Below are 19,329 nucleotides of genomic sequence, written 5' to 3'. Positions count from 1 at the left end.
AAATGTACAAAGATCTCCAAGAATTCTATTGGTAGCCAAATATGAAAGGAGATATAGCGGTCTATGTCAGCAAGTGTCTGACATGTTCAAAAGTGAAAGCTGAACACCAGAAGCCATCTGGACTGTTACATCAGCCTGAGATTTCGCAATGGAAATGAGAAAATATTACCTTGTATTTTGTGACCAAACTACAAACTAGCCCCAACAACCACAATTCCATTTGGGTTATTGTGGATCGATTGACAAAATCCGCTCATTTCATTCCCATCCGTGTGAAGGATAGCTTAGAGAAACTAACTCGACTTTATTTGAATGAGATTGTAGCCAAACATGGTGTACCTGTTTCAATTCTATCTAGCAGAGACGGTCGTTTCGTTTCTCAATATTGGCAATCCCTGCAAAAATCCTAGGGACACCATTGGACATGAGCACCAATTATCACCCCCCAAACCGATGGTCAAAGATAAAGAACCATCCAAACGTTGGAAGATATGTTGCAAGCCTGTGTTCTTGATTTCGGCAAAACTTGGGATGCCCACTTACCTTTAGCAAAAGTTTCCTATAATAACAACTACCACTCTAGTATTAAAGTTGCACCATTTGAAGCTTTATACGGGAGGAAATGTCGATCCCCTCTTTTTTTGGGCAGAGATTGGAGAAAAACAACTAACAGGACCTGAGATTGTTCAGGAGACCCCCGACAGGGTCTTCCAGATCAAAGACAGGTTGAAGGCTGCAGCAAACCGATAGAAGAGTTATGCCGACAATCGCAGGAAACCATTGGAATTCCAAGTAGGAGATCAAGTACTATCTAAAGTCTCACCCTGGAAAGGAGTGATCAGAATCGGAAAAAGAGGAAAACTAAGTCCTCGATATGTTGGACCATTCAAAATCATCGTTCGAATTGGTCCGGTAGCATATCGAATCGAACTGCCTTCAGAGTTGAACGGAATGCGCGATGTGTTCCACGTATAAATCTGAAGACATGCTTATTTAATGATTCATTGATTGTTCATGTTGAGGATATTCGAGTTGACGATAAGCTTCGATTCGTCGAAGAGCCTGTAGAGGTCATGGACTTGAAAATACAAAAGCTTAGACGAAATCAAATCAAGCTAGTCAAAGTTCTTTGGAATTCAAGGCTAGGTCCTGAGTTCACATGGGAACGACAACATCAGATGAAACAAAAATATCCTCATGTATTTCGAGTAGAGTCTGAAGCCAGTGACACTTCCTAAATTTCGGGACAAAATTTCTAAAAGGAAGGAAGAATGTAACACTCGACAAAAATTATCACTAATGTAATCATGATTGGCATCATAATTTCATTTTATGAATAAAACCTTTCTTTATTAAGATTCAATATCTTGCAACGTCAACAAAAAATCCACATTTTGACACGTAACGAGCATAACGCGAAATAACCTTGGGCAGCGGGCCAGAAAATAAATAAATTTTTATATGATTAAATGGCCCCAAAATTTAAAATATATGTTAAAACATTGGAGACAATGTATAAACATAATTTTAGAAGGTTCGAATTGCAAAAACTGAGAAATAAGTAAGCGAAAGCCAGTATAGGACCCAACACAAACTACTTTCAGAAAAATAGTTTTCATAGTCCGAATTGTCAGGAATTTAATTTCGTTCAAAGTCTGACAAAAATTATTAGAAACGGGATCTGATTGATTATCTAAAACTTAAACCGATTTGGACTGATGATATGAACATGAATCATTGACAAAAATTATTAGAAACGGGATCCGATTGATAAAAATTTTGGTTAGTTATTGATCAATAGGACTTATGATATGAACATGAATCATTGAATTGTTAGTATTAAAGTTGAATATAGCAAGAACTTGTTCATAGTTTGCAATTTGGGGATTTTTGAATTTCTTGGATTAATTGATGATTTTGATGAATTAATAAAACTTGAAAGTGATATGGATTAATGTTATGGGATACTGAATAGGGTATATGCTAGTAAATTTATAAAACTATTAGATAATACGTGAAGATTGTTGAAATTGTTAGATTGCCAATTAAGGAAACTTTTTTGAATGAAAAGTTGAATCCTTGATTTTGATATGAATACTTAGCATATATGTGTTTGATATATAATAAATTGCATACCTGAACAAAGATAGGATGCATTGTTAAAGTATAGATTGAATTAGCATATTGATAATTTGCCACTTACTTGCTAGAAATAGAAACTTTGTAACATGATTAATTGAAAGATCGAAACTTAAATAGAACATTAGGGTGAATGAAACTATGTGAAACTAGATGAATGAGATAAACAAAGATTCATACTTAATCATGACTGAAAGATTGATAGAATTATCAAAAATTAAAAGTTATTATAATAAGAAACTTTGTTAGTTAAACACTTAGGAAATTCATAAAAATGATGAAATGCATGAGCTAATGATTTGATGATATGAATGACTTGATTGGAATAAGTTGATTATTAGATAATGATAGGAATAATCATAAAGTTGTTAATTGATTCTAGAAAAGGACTTACATGATTACACACACATGTTAGAACCTTTCAAATAAAAATAAAGAATATAGTTGTAAAGTATTAATTTGGCTAGTTGTGAGAGTCATAATAATAGGTTGAAATCTGGATTTTTAAGTCTTAATATGATGTTTATTCATATTTTAAATGATAAGCTTGATTAGTGGCATTGTTAATAAACTTAAGTTACGAATTAGAAGCTTGAAATTGATTATATGTGTTATATGAAACTATGTTATCAAATATAGAATTAAGGATGAATTATGTGTTATAATGTGTATATATTTAGTTCATAGGATTATTGGTGTGGACTTACTTGACTTATTTTATTTGTCGGTAACTTTAACGGTCGAAAAATCGGCTTTTAAACGTAAATCGACAAGACGATTAGTGACTGCTTTAGAACAGCCCCTAAAGTTGTATACTTATATATAAAGTAAGTTAATATATGAGAAAATGACAAGATAACAAAACTTGGTCCTAAACAGTTCGTGTCGCGAAAACCGACACGAAAACGTTAAAAGTTGATATTTTAATAAAATATTAAAGAAAATGATAACATATTTTTGTAAAATAACTTCTAAAAATTAACTGATATATATGTAACAAGTATTTTTCAATATTTAAAAGTTATATTTTATACAAAAGTCGAAAAGTTTGTTTTTAAACGCGAAACCGACGAAACTGGCAAAACCGACAAGATTCATTGAAAATGATAATTTAATATTTTCTTAAAGCTTTCCAGCAACTGAAACTTTAATATTTTATTATATTTATATATATACTTTATTAATTAATTTAATTATTAAGACAATAGTTAACGAAACCCTAACTATACGTACTCGTTAACTTAATAGGAACTTACTTGCTTATATGCTTGTGTGGACATTAGACTAGGACTAACAACTTAAAGATTGTTATAAAATAAAACTCAAACTAAGTTTTATTAACAACACGTGTACTAATATAGGACACGCGATTTTTGGAACGAAAAGCTTCAACGGTGAGTTTCTCTATCGACCCTTCGTTTTCAAATTGTTTTTATTGTGTTTTGGGGAAAAAACATATTCTTTCTACTGATTTTTATTGAAACTTTTATAAAGCATTTTATTTTACAAACCGTGTAAAAAGTGGGATATGTCAACAATTAATTAAATAACTTTTAACCGAATTAATAAGAGTACAAAAATATTGGTAGATCTATCGGGGGTGAATCCCCCCCCCCCCCCAATTTCTAATCGCGTTGGGTTAAAAGTGAGAATATTTTGAATATGGTAGGTATCGATTTATCAATTTTGATAGTCATACACTTGTTGTATTCCTTGCTAGTCTACAACAGTATGATTTGTTTAAAAAATAAAATGCTTCGTTTTTATGGCAAGTTCGATTATTAAAAATTTTAAAGATATAATTATCATGTTAAAAGAATGGTAGGAAAAGATTACCACCATTTCTTATGGTAAAAGAATGGTCATTGAACCATTGTATGGTGAGAATTTATATGTACTCGTTTACTTTATTTATCGATAAATTAATATAATATTGTTATTTTTATGATGACTTGGATGGAAGTTTCGGTTGCCTTACTTTCATAATAATATATATGTAAATATATATATATATATATATATATATATATATATATATATTATTTTCAATAAAGAGAACTCACCAACATTCGTTTTTGACGTTTATTTTTAATATGCTTTTCAGGTAAGTGATGGCTTCGAGGGTACAAGGAAAAGAGAGCGTTGGATGCGTGTTTGAATAATATAGGAAACCGGGATTTTTAATAAACCGTTCAATAGCACGTGTTTAACTCCATGTAAAGAATTCTATTAAACAAAAGTTTACCTTTTATTATTAAATATTTTGTTGTATTATAATTGGCTATCGGCATCTGTCACCACCCGAACGACTTAGTTAAAGTCTTCAGCTGTCTTGATTAAGGTTTTCGGGATGTGACAGATAGTTTTTGAATATATACTTCATTTATCCCAAACCGATAACAAACCTCCTAAGCGGCCCCTCGTTGAACTGCACGCGTAATCAAAAATTAAAGTTTTCCCACTTTGACTTAAATTTACTCAAATCCAATTTTGTCATATATGTTTCCTGGAGAGGATTTTGTCATATGTGTTTCCTGGAGAGCCAGAAAACTGACTCCATATTTACCACATAACTTTTCTTTTTTCATCTTATTCTGTTTTTGCATATTTCCGCTCCCACATGAATTTATAAAAACAATACATTCATTGATACACTATCGTCTCACTCATCCTCCTTAATAATTTTTCCAGGTCTTCTTTGTTTTCTTTAAGATCATAACCCATAACAATGCTGATCTAAGTATTTGGCACTAGCTCATTAATCATAGAACCACCATGCAAAACCTTTTAACGTGGTTTTCTTTTGTTTAAAATTCCCCCACTTTCTTTTATTCTCAAAACACACTCTTCCGATAAAGTCCTAAAAGAGGAATGGCATTCATTGTTGATTAATTCCTCATAGTGATAATAGAAAAAAATGATAATATGATAAACCAATTAATTGTATGCATACATGTTACAACATGGAGAGTAGTAACCGCATCCGAGAAGGATGTAGACGACATGGTTGTCAACTTGGTCGAGTTCCCCTTTAGAGTGTATAGTTAAGGATGGTGATTAGGATTCTTAAGAGGAGCCTAGTTTTAGGAGAGATGAGGCACGTGATTTCTTATGTGTGTGAGATTAGGTTATGATTTTAATTTATTATCTCTATATATACACCCAAGGGGAAACCCTTAACACCACCCGGGGGCACCCGATTTTATTAGTTTTCATTTACCTAACCACTAAAATTTTGACACCTCTCCCCCAACCTCTCTCACACCACTACACCCCTAAAATACAATTTATCTTCTTGCTGACTGGACACCACGTGGCACACTTCTGCCCCGATTCTCCCCCTACCACTACGCACGGTCTTATTAGCTAGTAAAGGTAATATGATCTATCAACAATTACCAGACTAATATATAATAAGGTATAATTAATATTTTGATCTATTATAATATAAATGATTATAATGGTCACATATAAATATATAATTATATATTTATTCATACATTCTCCCACTTGGCTAAGTAATCATTATTTATGAGTATTAGATAAGCCTAATCAGGAGTTAACACTCATTTTAGCTTTAAACTTAAGCTGGAGCATAGAAATACAGTCATTGAATTGAACATCAGCTCAAGACCCCCATTAATCATATTTTTGTCCTTATTTAAAACTTAAGTAGTTATGATCAAAATTTTCAAGTAAGCCCTTCAAACTTTTGATTTGTATAATACTTTGTCTATATATCATTATGCATGCAGAACAAATTATGAGACATACAAAATCGAAACTGGTGAGGAAAAATCAATAGTTAATCATTCACAGTGTGATATGTAGTTATACATAGTCATCAATAAACCTGTTATGGTTATAAGCGCTTTCAAAATAATTATGGGCGATACACCTTTAGTTATAGGATCACTAAGCATATCATGAATGTTTTCATATTAAGCATATCATGAATGTTTTCGATGTGAAAATTTAGTTCTCTCAATTTGTTCATAAACGAATAATTAATTTCATATCGAACTTTAATACAACACCTCTCGAATTGTTACTGTTTGAGAAAACATGGTAGCTGAATTTATCACAATAAGTTTTCATTATATAATTTATATGGAGTTAACAATCTTATAATTCCAATGATAAATTTTCAACAACATTTAATGACAATTACTATGTAATTAATCAACATATTATGTCATTATTACTTAGGTTGTTGTTATCAGTTCATTATGACTCCTCCACGAAATAGATTTATCTACCGATATAAGAATATATCCCGAAAGTTACATTTGTTATCTTTGAATATTACAAAGTTTAAAGTAATCAACCGGTTTGAGTTCTCACTTTTCTTCTTTTAAATTACATTCTCTCCTTTCCTTTAAAGATATTTAATACTCTTTTAGATGCTTCATATTAACTATGACATATCTAGTTCGTTGCAATTTGAATAATATATGTACGAGTATATACTTGAACCTACATAAGTCTTCTACGTAATGAAGCATAAGGAAATAATCTGTGTTCCTGTTATCCTCTAAAGGAGAGCAATATAGTTTGTTACATACGTAAGGATCCATTTAAGGTAAGATTATGAAACAAAACTAATGTTTCTTTGGGCCTATCTCATAATGTTATGATATCTATCGTGTAAGTGATAACTCTAAGATCTATCATATCAAAGTATGTATGAACAATGTTTTGACTTATGTAACATATACTTATCAAAAGAATGTCATCAATATAAAGACAAGTTTGTTTTAGTTGCTCCCACTAATCTTGAGGTAGGTATATTAATCAACTTGGTTCTTGAGAGTTGTATTAAGATTTCATAACATTATGATATTTGCATTTACCCATACACGGATTTTATTAACTTACATACTAAGTGTTCTTTGACCTTCAGTTTAGAACATTCAAGTTGTTTCATGAACATGTAAATATATAAGTCAATTTTTAGAGAAACTTGTTTTAATGTTCATTTAATGTAGCTCTAAACTATTTTAAGCTACAGTATGGTGTACAAAAGGTGTAATCGGAGTTAAAGTTGGAGTAAAATTTAATGACACTCTTTCCCCGCCTCTTGTACTTATGGCAAGTCATTATAAGAACTTTTACTGTTCCTACTAACCTTAGTAACCTTTAAAAATTAAAATGCTTATAGTCAATACTTAAGACCAATAAATTCTAATAGAGAAACAAGTTGATAATGTTAGTTGTTGTAGTTTCTCTTGGTGAGGATTATCTTATTATTGGTAAGATATCTAATTATACCCACATTTAAGCTACAATAAAAATTTTGTAAGAATAGTATTAAATTCTAAGGAGATAAGTTTTATGGTGAACAATGTAACATTTATGGATTTTTCTTGCTAATAAATATTAGTCTTTTGTACTCATTTAATAAAGTTCTCGTATTCATTTCATTGTCTACATTTATTAGTGTTAAATTATATGTTATTTATTGAATAACATTAACTTTGTATGCGTAATTATATGATCATATACTCATTTCATCATAACTATGCATAATCGTTAATATGACACGTTGAACCGGAATGCCTAGATTAATATTTTAAAACATGTAACGAAATATTTTGTTATTATTATTTTTATCCTAAGTATTTAAATTAATCATGTGATTAAAAAAGTGAAACATTCTAGAACATTATATCTTAACCTTGTTTCCCAAGTATTACTTTATCTTTTCATTTTATTTGAAAAAAAAAAGTAAAAAAATAAAATAAAGTGTTTGAAAAAAAAAACGTGTCGTGAGATATTCAAAATGTCATTATCATTTTGTTGCTTTTTATACTTATTATCATTATCATTATTAATATTAACTTATCTCTCAATCTTTAAACAAGTTTTATCTATATCTAAATCATATTCAAACCTCCTAACCTTCACTATAAATAGAGCCTCTCATTCTTACTATTTTTCACACCAAATCTCATTCTCTCTTTTCTCTCTAAGTATAAACAAGTCTATATAATTATTTTGCTTTTCACTGTTGTTCCTTATACATTTTTGCTTTCTATTATGAATTTCTTGTTTGTTCTTATGTTCTTGAGTTTTTTTTTGAATCTTCATAGTTGTTCATATACCCTCACCATGATCATCATAATATGTTATTAAAATCCTTAATATTTGCTTTAAAGATTATGATGGCCATGTTATTCCAAGAAATCACAATTATTTTCTCAAGTTCTTGGATCAAAAATATAATTTTTTCATGAGCAACTATGAATATTCTTATGATCTTCAAAAACTTATAATGTTATCATATTCGAAAATTATAATATTTACATAATTAATCCTTATACTTTCATAAGTGTCAATAAACATTCTAAACTATAATATTTACACTTTAAACTATGTACTTTCATAAATGTCAATAAACATCCTAAACTTTAATATATACACTTTGAACCCTATACTTTCCAATACACAAACCTATATGATATACACTTTTAACCTCAAACTTTCTTATTTATCAAAACCATTCTAAACATTTTGAGTTAGTATAAAAATAGAGTATAAACTGAGTATGTATGTATCTAACAAGCAAACGGTTCTGTATAAGGCAAGAGTGGCGTGAATATTCCCATTGGACCCGTGAATCTTACCAGGGAATCAACTTGATGGAGGTCATGCTCTTGGTTTAGAACATTCTAGTATGCAACACTCTAACTAATTTAGAAATCAAAACTTAATCTAGGGCATCCTGTGACCGGTTCAACAAACTCTTGCTCGTGTTCGTGTTCATCCGTCAAGAAAGGTGAGTTCATAGCCCCTTTTACATGTTTTTTAAACGTTTTATACTTTGGGGTGGAAACATGCAACTTATTTCTTCTATGGTTTATAAATGTTATTTGATTCAAGCCTTATTCATGATATTCATTGTGTGTGATCATTACAAGTATATACTTAATCGCATGTACAACCATTAACTTGTTAAGCCCGTGGTAGTATGATGATAGATCTATTAGCCCGAGCCTCCCACTCAGGCCTCGGGTAGAGGCTTGTGTGTTCTAAATCCAATGAGCGTTAAACATTAAACATAATAGTCTAATCATGGATTAGACGACTTGCTAATCGTATCAGAGGTTTGGTTGTAATCACTAAAGTATACAAAGTAACTCGACACATATGGAATGTTTTCAACATAAAACATATTTTTCTATTATTTTAAATTTAAAACCTATGTTCTCACCAACTATTTTTAGTTGACACTCTCGCATGTTTTTCAGGTGATAGGATATAAGTTATGAAGATTCATAAAGTATCACTTAGGGGATGTGTCAGATCTAGAAGTTTAAATAAATCAAGTGTTATGTCTTGCTTGTTATTTGAATTATGTTTGGTTTAAACAATGTGTTGGTTTATTTTAATAACAGTTTTTACATTTAATACCATGTGCATGATTTCAATCTACGCACGCCCCGGCGTTTCTGCCTTCGGCCAGGGGGTGTGACAAGCAGTGTCATGTAGCAGCAATGTATAGTGTGCAAGAGGTGTAAATTGAGATGATTTCAAGTTTTACCCCCACCTCTTGCAAGTTATGATTAAGACACTTAACTCCCACTGATCTTTGATATCTCCAGAAAAACTACCAGAGAAGTTTCAATGATGTATGTGGCGTAAGAACATATCATACATATTTTAGACTTGATTTGATTTACTTAACGTCCAGATGTCATAAGAAACTTAGGGACAAATTTAGAAGAAATCATATTAAGTATATATATGAATGGATTTCTATAAGTAGTGGACCATACAAGTCAGATTAGATACAAGTAGATAATCTTTAAATGATAAATTAATTGTGTATGAATATTCCATTTTGAATAATTCAACGAATGTCAGTGAAATATAACTTTTGTGTAACATCCTGTTTCCTGTTACGGTTTATAAAATAATAATATTAGTTATTATGAGATGGGCTTGTGTTAGGTTAAATAAATGTGGGTAATGGACTTGGATTAATAAAGAAGGAAGAAAGACCATGGGCTTAAGCCCATGTCCCATAATATATAAACAATATTATTCATCAATCCATTCATTCCACTCATTCCTTACACCATCCAAAACACACACTTAAGCTCTCTCTCTCATCTTTCTATCTTTCTCTAGCCGAACCCAAGAGGAAATCGAGCATCGATCCAAGGTAATGATGTTATGATCTTATATGAATCCAAACCCGCTAGATCTAGTCACGAAACGATGAACCGACACCCTCAACCGTTAAAGCCACGAGATCCGGATGGAATCGGGTATAAATCAATCGAAATACGAGCTTAGGGGTCACCCTAGCTCGGATCCGGATCGAAGGACGAAAAACGGTGGAAAAACGACTGAGATCTCGTTATTCCGGCGAGATCCCGATTTTCCGGTGATGACGGCGCCGGAAAGGCAGTGCCTGTGGTAGGGGAATGTTCTGACATTTTCTGACCTAACCCTAGGTGCGTGTAACGAATGAACTGCCATTCGCTATGCCCATTCGTAAGGAAGGAGTGACGACTTAGCTACATTCGTTGGCTCATTCGTTACGGAGAGGTGACGATTGAACCCTCATTCTTGAGAAGGTCCATTCGTTATAAAAGTTCATTCGTTATAAAGGTCCATTCGTCAAGAAGTAATGAATGAGTCCACGCGTTAGGAGGCAACGAATGAGCCCCATTCGTTAAGGAACTGTATAACGAATAAGAGTTTGATAAAATGATAGAAAGGTCCCTGAACTTAGAATAAAATGGTTTAATTACATAGAAGCACTTAAACTTTATTAATTGATGAAAGATACCTTAAAGGGTTAATGAGTTAACAATATAATATTATTAAATAATTCTAATGGAAATTTTGTTAAGAACAGTTAATGGAAATAAAATTTTTCCAAGTTGACCTGGCAGCTTAACCCCAGCCAGGGGCTCTGCCCCTTGGACCCCGCTAAGGGTTGCCGCCCCTAGAACCCCGCTGCCAGGGGCGCTGCCCCCGGAAGCCCGTTCGTTAAGGGTTATAATTAAACCAGAAACGCGATATGGGTAATGATAGTTAATTGATACGTGTAATTGTTATACAGTTGGCCGCGCACATCTAAAAAAAGAAATAACCATTAACGGTGAACGTATCAGGACGCAGGTGAGTTTCTAGCCCCATTTCCTTGTTATGTTTTATGGGCTGTGTGCATACTCGATGTGATTAGTTAATATACTTACCCTAAGTGGTAAGTGTATGCCTTATATGATTTATATGATAATGATTGAGGTTATGAATGAATGCTTGTTGGTACATGAACGATCTTCGGATATTGCATGTATCGTCAAGAAAGGTGAGTTTACTTAAGATGCATGAATGATATATGAATGATTAAGAATATGTATGAATGTATATAATAGAATGTACGTTTAAAGGATCGTATGTATGGTTGTATGGAAAGAAGGTACCAGGCCTAATAATATCTAAGATAGAAGGGACCAGACCCTAATAATATCTAAGACAGAGAAGAAAGAGACCAGACCCAAATAATATATGAGATAGAGAAGAAAGGGACCAGACTCTAATAATATCTGAGATAGAGAAGAAAGGGACCAGACCCTAAAAATATCTGAGATGGTAAAGATAGTTATGTATGTATTATGAAAGTATGAAAGTGTGATGGTATGAATGAATGTATGAAAGTATGAAAGAAAGAAAGAAAGAAAGAAAGTATATATGTACGAATGAAAGAAAGGTAACAGGCTAAGTATGTAATATGTATCTTCGGATACGTATATATGTAAGTATGTGAATGTATTGTATGTTGCCTGATTAACTAGAATTCACTCAGTGTAGCTGACTTTTAGTATGCACGCAGGTGAGTAGGATAAGACAAGTGTTTTAAAGAGGGACACATGGCAGATGAATAAAGAAGCTGGCATCTGAAGACTCAGTTGTTAATGTTTGAACTTAAAAGACATGTTTTATATTATTTTAAATTGAGACTTATGTCATGAATGGTTGACTTTTAATATTATTCCACGAAAGTTTTAATTCACTTTGATATTTAGAACTGTGTTTATAAGTAAATCCAACGCCAAAGTAGGGCACCGGGACCGGGGCCTTACATTTTTGTAGACCCATATTTATTCCTTAAGCCAAGTAATGTTTAAGGCGTTTTAACACATGATTTAAAGTTACTAAGAATGAGATTAGATGAAAAAATCCTTATAAATCTTATGATGATTTCTCATGAAATTTAGTTTCAATAGATGAAAATTATAGGTCTCATTTTTCTGTTCTTAATTTCTCATTTGCATGATAACAAAAGTTGTAAAAATGTATAGTATCATTTAGTTCTATATTATAAATTTTTCTATCCAGATATTGATAACAAATAATATGAGACTTTAAGGTAAGAGTGACTTTATGTTGGCTATACAAACCGTATAATTTTCATAATGAAGCTTAAGTATTAATACTAAACTGATTAAACTTCAAAATCTATAAGGTATCATAAAGCGTGATTAGAAAACAATTTATTATGGTTCTAATAGACTTAACGTTTAAATTTGTCACTAACACTCTTCTTAGTTACTTGTTGGTTTCCGGTAAGGAAACATATAGAACTAGACTCAACCTATCATGTGTTAATTGGAATATTATGATTAGCAAACTTAGATACCATTAATATATAACTATCAATTTAAGCCAGTTCTTTTGAATTATGGATAGTCTCATTGCTCATGCCTAATTTAATGGCATATTTCAGCAACGGTACTTCTTTTTATAGAACTTAAAGCTAAAAGTAGCATTTGTATTTTGTTCATGGACTTTAGCACTATCCTCTTTTAGGTTATAGTGGTTGTGACGTGAATAACATCTTATTCATTTCTTTTCTTGTACATATGTTGCAGATCAATACACTCATTTTCCTTTGGTACTTTTGAGTATTATAGCCGGTTCTAAAGGCATCAAATTGCACTAGTGAAAATTAGTATGTAATGTACTAGAAAATGTACTTATTTCTATGTATGAGCCCTTAATTTTATGGGTCATGATATTATACATTAAAATGTATTCATGGATATCGTTTAACCTTATTTTTAGAATTTAAAAAGGAATGTCTGCATCTTATGAGCTATTTTGATTATTTTATAGATATTAGATTAGTTTTAGGAAAAACTAAATCTTAAATAACTCTATTTAATAATATGAATATATTGATTATCATAAGAGACATTATGTTTGACCCATCTCATTTGTCATGATCTAGGTTTCTTCTTTATTACTGTTATTTGAAGGAACAACGGGATGATCATGTCTTGTGGGATAAACAAATAACGAGAAGAGCTAAAAGTTAATGAAACTCTTTATAAAACAAAAACATATTGGGTTTGAGATTAGAGTGGATGATTTGAATGAACTAGTAATTTCTAGGAAACAAATTATAGTGAGTAATGTAATGAGATATTAAAGTAAGGCATATTAAAATATGTCCGTAAGATTAATGAATGATCATTAATGTGAGAATTATTATATTTTATTGAAATGTGATATGTCTATTATTAACATCATACTGATAGACTGTTTAAAATTCCACTTATACACAAAATACATCACCTTGGGCATAAGTAAAGTTCATTTAAATATGTATGAAAAACAATTGTGACCCACCTTTGGGCAGAAGTGAGACAATTATTTTAATTATGCACGGATTAACTTTGTTGGATATAAATGTAACACATCACCTTTGGGTAGAAGTGAAACATTTAAATGATGTAGGCAAGATTAACAAAATTTGTATTTGGACTTGAATTAAGGGTAGATGTAACACATCACCTTTGAGCAAAAGTGATACATCAAAATTCATTCAAGTAAAGCTTTTATGTTTTGTAAAAGTTTATAATATTTAAATATTCACACAATTTTTTAATCTGAGTTTTCAGAAAAAAATTTAGTTTCCATGAAAAAGCGGTTTACGGGAAAAAGATAGTTCTTGGTTTTTTATGAGATCTCGGTTTTTACGAGTTCTCAGTTTTATGTGTTCTCGGTTTTTATTGAGATCTCTGTTTTGAGTTTTCGGGAATTTATATGTTTTCGAAAATATTGAGTTTCCAGGATTTTTTATCCCGGTATTTTAGTTCCCGCGAACAGATAATAAAACCCGAAACTATTTAAGCATCCATAACCCATGAACAATTATGACCCATAAACAATTTAAGCCATAAGATTTGGTCCAAATTTAAGGGATTGACTTTATCTACAAGATTTGTGTATTTTTAAAAACAAACTTTTATTAATTTTTCAAATTTCAAAAAAGTCTTGGGGATAAATTTTAACCAACAATTATGGAAAAACAAATCAGAATCCATATTTTGAACCAAATTTTGTTAATTTTTCGAAGATCTTGATGAATATTAAGAACATTAATAAAAATAACCGTAAACTTTTAACCTTAAATTTATGACATCAAAACTTTGATGATGATTTTGAAATCTACTATGGTTAAAATATGAGGTTTTAACAAGTTTTAATGATTTTAAACTATTTATTAATACCAAATTTCAATAAGTTTAAGAATAATGAAAAAAAAATTAGGATTTATCAAGACTTAAGTTCATGTCTCCTGGTTTAAATCCAAATTTAAGAGAAAACCATAAAGAACAGATTAAACAACATCTTTATATATACACCTAAGGGGAAACCCTTTATTAGCTAGTAAATATAATATGGCACATCAACAATTACCAGACTAACATTTAATAAGGTATAATTAATATTTTGATCTTTTATAATATAAATGATTATAATAATCACGTATAAATATATAATTATATATTTGTTCTTGCATTCGCTACTAACTTCAAAAGTTGGGTTAACTCCAACAGCCTTATCAACCAAACACCCCATGCCTCCATCACTTTGTTTGAGTGTTGAAGAAAGCCCATTTAGCTAAATAATTCCTTACCCACTCTTCGAATTATTTCCCAACCAATACCATCTTCATTAATACCATTATTTTTCACCACTGAATGGATACCTAAGGACTCGATATGATTATTACCAACCTCCTCCCCTGTTTCCAAACCCATATTGTTCCCATTCAAATTAACTTGAACTTCCTCAAACCAGGCGGCCTTCATAGAGAGATTTCCTCCTCGTCTTCTTCATCGACTAGCCCATGTTTTATAAAAGTCTTTGAACATTCTGCCGAATCAACTAAAACCTTTTACTCATCCCTTTTCTCTCAATCACCAAAAATAAGTTTGTCCAATAGAAATGGATCGTTGTTCTCCGGTTGCTCGTTAACCTCAACCTCTTCCTTTCCATTATTTTCGGATTCACTATAACTTTCTTTGCTCGCATTTGACTCCTGGACACTCTCTTCTACTTCTGTTTCCAAAGGCTTGATGAAAGTCGGCGACCAACCCCCCAGTTTCTCTCACGTGAATTGGAAACAAATTATCTTCCACAATGATATTCATCTTGTAATGGCTCTTTGTAAGAATACAGATCCTTCCCACTCCCAATCTATCATCACTTTCTTCATCTAAAAACAAAAAATTCACCCCACACCTTTGCTATCTTTATAAATGCGTTAAACGACCACACGCATAACGGATTTCCTTCTACTTCGATCCATACTACTCGCTTTTCTACTTTTAAAATTTTTTCAACGGAATGACATCATTAAAATCAGCTTCACCGTCTCACATTGTTTGAATTTATCACAAGAAACTCGGTCCGGAAACTCGATCCACACCCATTTACCTCCCACATATGAATGTTAATATCCAAGAAACCTTCTGTGTGGGTGATCACATACATATTTTGAATACTGTTGATGTCTACCACTTGTACTAATAAGTTGCAAGAAGAGTCAGGCAACCCAATTAAATCAAAGTTACATATTTAACATGAATTCTCCAACCCTTTAGAAACTTAGACGAGTTCATTTTAGAACTTGCTGCTACTTCTGCATAAGATTTACTTGACACTCCCCTAGAAAAACTAAACTATCCAGATTTTTGGTCAATATGATTTTGCATCATTCGCCTTCGTCTTCGGTCTCTGCCAATCTCGTTCATGCTTCTTCGAAACGTCAGCATAGACATGATAACTTCCAATCCACATGGTTCTCAAATTATCAATCAGCAACTACACATCATTTACCCGAATAAACGAACGAAACCAAACTTCTTCCCCATCTTAGTAACCCTAGGAGAAATTAAACGTCTGCAACCGTTCCCCATTGTTCACATCTAGCTTTTAGCACCGAGGCTGACAAATTTAAAGGGAAATTCGAAATAAAAATCAAAGTGGTAGCCTGTTTAAGATCTTGATAATAAGGGGGTTTTTTTCATTTAACACATTTGCTTCATCTGTAGCCCTAACATGTTGCTCCATATCCACACCCTTCAAACGATTATTTGAAGCCCTGTATCTCCAATGATAATCCCGATTATGATTTATCACTGGAACATGTGCTCGTTCTCGTATCACATATAGCCGGCAAAAACTTATATGTATTCTTAGTTTACTTTTACCCTTTTTCTATTTTATTTTTTTCACTTTTCCTTTTCAAGTCACGAAGTGTTCTTAGTCTATTAGAATTATGGGAATAATTCTTAACTAGGAGTATAATGAATTTGTTGGTTGATCTTTATACAGAGGAAAATAGAGATGTTGAATTCTCCCATGACGTTTGATATAACATCTACCTAGTAGCCAAAGTAATCCTGTTATAAAATCTCTCGATAAAATTGAACCCAATCCTTAATCCTATAATAGAGCGTTTGTTGTACAGGAATGACACAGGGAATAGAATGATTCATTGCGTGGTAATGAAAAAAATGGTGTTTGGTTGCTCAATAGAATGGAATCATCTATTACACATGGAATCTCATTCCATCAAAATCATTCCTCCCCCCCCCCCTCTTTTCATTCTATTCCTCCTTCACTCTACTTTCTCAACAACACCACCACCTGACCGCCATCGCCATCATCACAACCACTTCCACCGTCGCCACCAACGCTACCACCGCTGCCGCATGACCATCACTACCACCACCACTATCACTACCGTCGTCACGACCCTACCATCGTGATCACTACCAATGCTACCATCACTTGACCATCACCACCACCACCGTCGTCGCCACCCGCCACCACAACCACAATTTTTGTCGCCAGAGCTACCACCACCATTTTCGTCGTCAGAGCTACCACCACCTTCGCCATTGCATTTTTATATTTCAATTGCTTTTTTGTAAAAAAGAGTTATTTTGAGATATGAGTGTTTTTATTATTTCTATTTCATTTCTACAATTTTCTGGATACCAAATAACATAAAGTAATAATTCATTTCATTCTCATAGGTTAACCAAACAAGAAAAAGGAATTTTAATGATCCATTTATTCCCTTGTTTATTTCATTCATTCTCTTATTCTTTTCCCCCTTCATTCCATTACCTCCAACCAAACATACCCTTAGACTAGATGTTGTGGGCTTTAAAATGGGGGCTTCAAAATGACGTGGAAGGGCTTTACTATCCCAACACCACGCGGGGCTTCATGGGAGGGGCAATATGGAGATGGGCTTTAAAATTTTACGCATTAACAAAGGTAGTAGTGGGACCATTATGTTTCTCTCTCTCTCTCTCACTCACACACACACACATATATATATATATATACAAGGTAGGTGTGTTAAGGGGCTTTAAACCACAATGGGATTTAAAGTTAAAGCCCCTAATGCCTACGACAATTTAACAAGGGTTTTAAAGCACTTCCACAACACATTGCGCCTTAGAAAGATTTGTCCCCCCTACAAGCTAAATGCGTGAATAACACTCCTCAGACGAGCAGGTTTATAAGGGAAGTACTTAGTCAGAAACTTCTCCAACAGGTCATCCCACCACCACCACGACAAGTGAGTCGGTCGTGTATAACACAGTCTAGCAAGTACGGATATAGAATGTATGGACATGGACACTAAGATGAACAAGTAATACAACATCTCTATATAAACTAACCTAATTTTGATGATGATTTTATAAATAATTATGAAGTTTTTCTGTGTATTTTAGTTATTTATATATATCGAACACGATTACTTTGTGATTTTTTCTGTGTATGGGTGTTCGGTGCTTAAACGAACTAATATGGACCATTCAAGATTGGAAATAATCAAGATGTAGGTGAAGGGAAGAAAACGGGGGGTCGGAACCACCTATGAGCATCAGAGAAGTGAAAAGGTATAAGAAGCTTGAACCAGCGTAAGTAGGAACCGTGAGGCAGTTTTAGGAGTAATACAATCTAGGGCCACCGTAAGTTACGACCAAAAAAAATGTTTTAATTTGATTTTCAAAGGTATAAGAAGCTTGTCTTCACCCTAGGTCGTATCTTCTTCATACCACATCCGTCTTGGACAGTCTTGGAGGCATTCCTCACCATCTTAATACTTCCTGGTCATCAATTCTTCCATGTTTTCATATTCCAACCAACAATCGAGTTAATTGTGATATAGAGGCAATGCTAAACCACTCAAGATTTCGCTTGGTGTAGGATTTATGTAAGAACTGATTATTTTATGATTTTGGATTGATTTTGATTAATCATTTGATTAATCTAGCTTTTACGTGTATTTTGGTGGGTTAAATAGTTGTTTATATGGGGTTTGCTTTTATCATAATTTAATAGTTTTGAATTCACCAACATTTAGGATTGTTAATGTATTCATTGTGACTGATGATTTTCAGTTAAAGTATTCGAAAGCTACGGAAAATGGGGAGTCTGTTAGTGCATGATTTGTTGTCCGTAGCTGATCGAATAGACTGGGGGTAGTTTAGTCTTTATATTTATTGTAACATGGCCCATTCCCTATGGATTGTATATCGAATGAGGTCCATTCGTTATACTAGTTATTCATTAGTTAAAGTAAGAGCTCATTCGCTAAGGGTTTAGCGAATGAATGCTCATTCGTTAATGTAATGCCCATTCGCTAAGGATGTTTAGCGAATGGGAGGTCATTCGCTACGGGAAGCCTATTTGTTAGATGTGTCTAACGAATGAGAGGCCTCATTCGTTAGTGAATATTAACGAATGAGGGCAGCCTATAAATAGGCTTTCCCTAGTGAATATGCATTGAGATCCGTGCCATATTTATCCCCCGCGTAACGTTACCATGCCGGATTCTCTCCATAATGTATCAAT

This window comes from Bidens hawaiensis, unplaced genomic scaffold, assembly GCF_021521415.1.
Source record: "Bidens hawaiensis isolate Kalapana, Puna unplaced genomic scaffold, B.hawaiensis_p1.1 tig00035997_1, whole genome shotgun sequence".
Taxonomy (NCBI): domain Eukaryota; kingdom Viridiplantae; phylum Streptophyta; class Magnoliopsida; order Asterales; family Asteraceae; genus Bidens; species Bidens hawaiensis.
This window is presented reverse-complemented; position numbering follows the sequence as displayed.